This window comes from Triticum dicoccoides, chromosome 3B, assembly GCF_002162155.2.
Source record: "Triticum dicoccoides isolate Atlit2015 ecotype Zavitan chromosome 3B, WEW_v2.0, whole genome shotgun sequence".
NCBI classification, from domain to species: Eukaryota; Viridiplantae; Streptophyta; class Magnoliopsida; order Poales; family Poaceae; genus Triticum; species Triticum dicoccoides.
Window position 1 is genome coordinate 633,068,291 of NC_041385.1, and position 6,770 is coordinate 633,075,060.

The 6,770-nt window shown below is 47.9% G+C and overlaps 1 pseudogene; it reads left to right on the forward strand.

The window, feature by feature from the left end:
• The window catches only part of LOC119279737, a 25,712-nt pseudogene that overhangs the window by 10,824 nt on the left and 8,118 nt on the right, over positions 1–6,770 (forward strand).

Here is a 6,770-nt window from a genome sequence, read left to right on the forward strand (position 1 = left end):
GGCGCGGACGGGCGGCGGCGGGCGCGGAGCGGGCCCGTGCGGGCCCCGGATGGGCTCCACGGGCCGCGGCGGCGGGAGGGCGCGGGTGCCACGTGGCAGGCCATGATTGGGCGCGGGCGGCAGCGCTGGACGTGTCCAGCGCGGGGTGGACATGTCCGGTGGCAGGAGGAGGAAGAGGCTAGGGTTTCGGGGAATTCATCCGCGAATTTTCGGGGAAGAGCATATTTATTGTTTCTGGGAGCTAGGAGAGTCCAAATGGAGCACGGTTTTCGGCCACGCGATCGTGATCGAACGGCGGAGATCATGGAGGGGAGTTTGTTGGGTTTGGGCCACTTTGGAGGGGTGTTAGGCTGCAAGACAAAAGAGGCCTTTACGGTTCCCCGGTTAACCATTGGAGTATCAAACGACCTCCAAATGGCACGAAACTTGACAGGCGGTCTACCGGTGCTATGCCAAGGCCGCTTGGCAAGACTCGGTCCATTCCGAGAACGTTTAACACCCGCTCACGAAGAGAGGCAAGAAGGGGACGCCGGATGACATAGGAGCGCCGGATTGCAAAACGGACAACGGGGAAAATGCTCGGATGCATGAGACGAACACGTATGTAATGCAATGCACATGATGACATGATAAAATGCAACACGCAAGCAAATGACATGGCAATGACGGCGAATAACTGGCAGACACCTGGCGCATCGAATCCGGGGCGTTACAACACTCCTCCACTAACAAGAGATCTCGTCCCGAGATCTTAGGACCGAGACGGAAAGGAAAAAGGATGAGGTGAAACAAGAACTCAAGAGAAGAAGCAAAGAATCGAGAGCATTCGAGAAGAAGAGAGGAACGACGAAAATGACAAGAATCGAAAGCTCACGGAATCAGATAGACTATGAGACCACTTCGGTTAGAACGAGATAAGAAACGAATAAGAGTGAAAGAATTTAGGCAGCACTCCAGCTGAAACATGGAGGAATAGAACACGAACTTCACAATATGGGATGCCACTTGACGAGATGATTAAAGCAATGCCTCCGTAAGAATTGAAAGAATGGAATGGAAAGAATTTAGAAGTAAGGATTGAATGGAGTTGTTGAGAAAATCAACAACGAAAGAATAAGCTTGTTGTGGACTTATGGAAAACATCTCAAAATTATGAGGTGATAACCGACCACAAACGGAAATGATTGGATAGCTTAGAAGAACGATGAAATGCAAAACTCCACTTCAAAAGAATACAGAGACTTAATTGCACTTCGAGATGAGAAGAAAAGATACTTGAACTCCACCAACAAAATCTTGATGAACTCTTGAAGAAAAGATTAAATCATGAAGAACCACCATGAAGAACTCCGGTAACAAAAGGATGATGAGATAGAATGAAGGATGAAAGAATAAGATGAGCCTTGCGATGATTTAGATGGAGGTTCCGACAAAATGGACGAGGAAATTTTGAACTCCGGAAAAGAAAAGATGAAAACACTTGGAACTAGAATTTATTCATCAAGAACAAACTTCGAAGAAAGGGATTACTCACTTTGAGGAAATAAGAATAAGATTTATTGTATGCTTATCCTTCATGAAATTAGATTAATGACAAGCAAAGGATTTTGCATACTACTTATTCTTCTTGAAAAAGTATTAAGAGGAATGTGGCACAAAACTTGAGAAAGTCTTCATGAACCACCGGTAGGATTGTCAGGACCCCGACTCAATGCCACATCGATCTAGCATGTAACACCTCATATTCCTTTGCGGCCTCACGCATGGTATCCCCACGGGTGTCGCCTTACCTTTGCCCGGGACCGTTTGCGCCTTTTGGCACACGTATATGATGGTGTCGCTAGCATCCATATGATAAAGAGCCCGGGCTGACATGGCTAGTCGTAAACCCAAAGTGGCACTAACTTACAGGGACAGGCATCCATGACCCAGCATCGAACGTGTCGGTCATCAGCGAGTGAATCCAGGCTGTAGCACTGGGCTAACAGGACTCCGGCGAACCGGGCTGTAGCGGGCTAGCAGGACTCCGGTATTCATCGCGTGACATTTCCCCGAAGGGACAGACACAGGATCGAAGAAGGACACATGCCGGCCTGCCTAAGTGTTCCGGAGCAGTAGCAAGCTACCAGGGCTCAGTGGAAGCACTAGGAGACATTTCCCGGTAAGAGAGGCTACTAAGAATAAACAACTAGGTAGTCAGATCCCACACATAGCAATACACATCACACGTACGCATAACATGCAAGTATGTGCTGTACAACATGCCATCACAGCATAACTCAACAATCATATAGATAAAGGCTCAGAAGAGCCATCATAGCATTTATTGCAAACAGGGGTCACAAAACCCATCATACAGAGCATACAAGCAACAAGCGGAAGCATTACATGTCTGGGTACAGACATCTACAAATGAAAAAGGCTGAAAGCCTGACTATCTACAACATCCGATCAAGATCGTAGCTGAGGTACTAGCTACTAGTCGAAGTCCATGAGAACCCTAGTAAGACCGAAGTCTCCGCTGCAAAACATAAATAAAGCAACATGAGTACAAAGGTACTCAGCAATACTTACATCAGATCCTATCATACATGCATCTGTATCAAGAGGTAATGTGGGGTTTAGTTGCAGCAAGCCAGCTTTGACTCTGTGGCTATCCTGTTCTATGACTACTAGAAACTCTTGAGGTGAAACAACGTACACGAGTCCACTAATCACCATACAATACACTACTATGGATTCATTCCCGTCTCCCTACGAGAAGGCCATCCATAGCACTCACACTTGTCTTGAGCATTTTAGAGTATCCACTTCAAGTTGTCTATGTACCATGTAAGCATCCAAGAAGTCCATAACCGCGGACCCGGCTATTCGAATAGATCATGTTAACCCTGCAGGGGTGTACTTCTTCACACACGCTCTCGCCACTTACCGCCATGTACACGTCATGTATCTCGGCAACCTTCAAGCGGAAGCCTGGCGAGGGTGTCGGCCACGACCTGACTAACCACACAAGACTCTAGTCCAGGGTTATCGCCTATTCGGGTTCCATCCGCAAGGAGATCCGGCCGGGGTGTCGCTCACGGCCCCAAACGATGTGAGCAGGGTTCCCGAGCCCACCAACCGGGTGCCACTCGGTACACCGGGCCACGTGTGCCTAGTCTGTCCCAAGCGCACCCTGCCGGGTGCCACTTGGTAGAAAAATAGCACTACCTACAAACACCAGAAACTAGTTGCGACTCCTGGACAGAGATCAAGTTGGCTAATAAGTCGAGAGGGGCACTTAAGCATTCCAATGTGTGGTAGTATCGAGTCATTGGACAACATACATAGAACTCAGTGCTTAAGGACGGTTCCAGTGAGACAACCCACCATGTACTCCTACATGGCCTCTCACCGCTACCTTTACCAAATCGTGTTTACACACTTAACTCTCAGCATCGGAACACATCGTAACACTCCAATTCATTCCCAATGAACCAGACCTGACACAACTCTAAGCAATAGCAGGCATAGCATGGTAGGAACACAACAATGGCTTCAATCAACTCCTACACATGCTAGTGGGCTTCAACTATTTACTGTGGCAATGACAGGTCATGCAGAGGAATGGGTTCAACTACCGCAGCACAAAGTAGCATATGAATCGTTGTTGTCCTAATGCAATAACTGAGAGCAGGAGCGAGAGAGTAGGGTTTTATCGAAATGAACAAGGGGGTTTGCTTGCCTGGTAAATCAACAAGGGAGGCACTGCTTCACAGACAGGTACTCTGGAACGTCTCCGGAGCAGGACCTATCGAGAAGGAACGGTGCCGGCAATCAAAACACAATCATATGCAACAATATGATGCATGAGCATGGCATGTAGATGTGATGCTGTTTGAGCTAATGTAACTAGTAAACATTTGGTTTGAAGTCCATTTGAACCAAAGGTTCAAATGCATTTCTAAATTAGGTCTCTTATATATGCCATAATGTGTTTTCCCATATTCAGCATGTATAAGTTGGTTTTTCATGCATGAAACTAGTACAGATGGAAAGATTGCATTTTTCTGATAATTTTTCATATATAAATTATTTTAATTTGAGCTACGGTTGAATTGTTATGAATTTTTGAAGTTTAAAACAATTTCTGGAATTTCCTGATTTAATTTAAATCCAGAAATTATATATTGCGCCAGCATGACGTCAGCACGACGTCAGCGGTCAACTGCGGCTGGCTGGGGTCAAACCTGACGTGTGGGGCCCACACGTCAGTGACAGGGGGGTTAAACAGGGTTCGTTTAATCCTAATTAAAAAGATTAGTGGCGCTGGGGCCCACTGTCAGTGTCACAGTTAATTAACAGCGATAATTAGTTGCTAAACTAATCCTAAACTAAAATTAGCAGGGCCGGGCCCCACCTGTCATTGACCCGCACGGGTCAAATCTGGGTCAACAGGGGGTCTAACCCGGTCAACTCACCGGCGTTTAGCCGCCGGCGAGGCCCGAGACGGCGGAACACCGCGGAAATCACCCACAGGGCTCCGTTCGAGGCGTGTTTAGGCTCTTCGAAGAGCTGGCGATGTGGCGCGTCGAGCAGTGCCCTCGGCCAGAGCTGGGGTGGCCGAGAACGACGTCGGCGACCACGTTTGCGGCCGCCGGAGTTCGGCTGTGTTCGGGGGCGCGGCTGCAGCGTGCAAATGCGCGAACTAAAACGCTACCGGGGCACTACGAGGTGCGGCGAGAGTGCTAGGTGCACTGGCGTGGCCAAAGGATCGCCGGAGCAACGCCGGCGACAAGCTCGAGCGGAGGCGAGCTTCGGCCATGGCGGAACTGAGGCCTAGACGGCGTAATCGCGAGGGGGAGGAGAGGGGTTCGAAGCAGAGGCTCAGGGGAGGTCGATGGGCTGGTCAGCTTGCTCGGGGAAGGCCGGAGCAGAGCAGGGCGGCGAAGACGATCTCGGACGGCCGAGGTTGAAGACGAGGACGGTGCAGGCGCTGTGGTGCGTCCCCGGTTGCGTGGGGCATCGAGGAAGAAGACGGAGCCGAGGCGGTTCTCTTGGACACGCTGGCGCGACTAGGGAGGGCTGGTGGCCATGGCGATGGTGAGCGATGGCGGCGGCAGCGCTCGGGTGCGCTCGGGGAAGAGAGAACCAGGGAGGAGGGAGAGCGAGGGGGAGTGAGAGCGGTGCGGGGCAGCGCGTGGCGACGTTCCGGACGTCCAGGCGTCGAGGGGGAGGACAGGCAGGCAGGTGCCGTGGCGGCACGGCGGTGCGCACGCGTCGGCCACACGCCCCTGGCCTCCTGGCGGGAGGTGGAGGACGACTGGCGCTAGCCAGTCGGCTGGGCCGACCAGCTGGGCCGCACAGTGCCAGGCCTCAGGTGAGCACAGGTAGGCATTTTTTTTAATTTTGTTTTCTGACATTTGTTTTGATTTAATAAAATACTAAATCAATTTAATACCTTATGCCAATTTTTGCAGGAGCTAGATATATTATTCCAGAGCTCCTTTATAAATGGCATAATTTTTGGACCATATTTCATATATATAGCAATATATTTCCAATGCAAATATTTATCGAATTAATCCAAATGGCCAAAATAAATATCCATGAGCTCCTAAAAATATTGTTTTGATTTTTATCTCTGTCCAATATTTTCAGAGAGCAACATGAGCATTTTCTTGGACCCTTTTGGAGAAATTTTTATTTGGGTCATTTTCAAAAATGATTCTGAGGGTTCCACCAATCCTCATTTCAAATTTAAATGAAATTTAAACATGATGCACAAATGACTAGCTAGTCTAGGTCATACCAGACTAGGGATGTGACAAGGATTGAAAAGAACGAATGGATTAAAATGATAATCAAGGAAAAAGAATCTGAAAGAACCACCGTTAGAATTCGTAAATGACTGACGACAGAGAATGAAACACCGGGAAGGATTAGAATAACCAATATGCTTGAGGGAATTTAGATGCAAAAGGACAAAGAGATCATGAACTGATTAAAGAACACTTGAACGAAGCACCGGGATAATTGGATAACGGTAGCTAGAATGTTGGCCTCCGGTGAAACGAAACAGAAATCAACTTGTGACAAACTCCGGATGGGTAAGAAAGAATATATGACAAACTGCAATAAATCGAGAGGATGATATGAAGCTAGAACCACAACTCTTCGAGAGGACGGATAAGATTTAGAGGAAAAACTCTTCTTCGGTCTTCAAAAGACGACGAGAAACACCACCAAAATTATTGAGATACTCTGGGAGAATGAAAAACCGAAAGGTTGAGGCAACAATGAAAATGATTTGAAATCGGTCTCGGAGAAGGCATATGACTGATGGAATCCATTCTTACGTCACACTTTGAAAAGAATTGAGAATAACTCCGGGGGAATTAGAAGAGTCAGGTAAGATCCTGGGAAAAGACCTGTGGGTTAGGGCCCACCAAATAGAAAACACTGTTGAAAAGGATTGTTGAAAAGATAGATGATGCACCGGAATAATTGAAATATTTGAATGAGGTGACAACCTCAAATTAATTGGAACACAGACGAATCTCCTGAGATGTCTTCCGAACTCCGGAATGATAAACTAGCGAGAGGCGAACGAGCAGGGAAAACACTTGAGCCGGGGGAAAGAATATAATCACTACCGAAAATTGGAATTGAATCCACCGGAGAAGAGATGGAGAAAGCCGCACAAAACGAGAATTCACCGGTTGAAATAATTGACGGAAGGCTGAAGAGGCACCACACTAATGAAATTGATGGTCGAAAGAGACTCA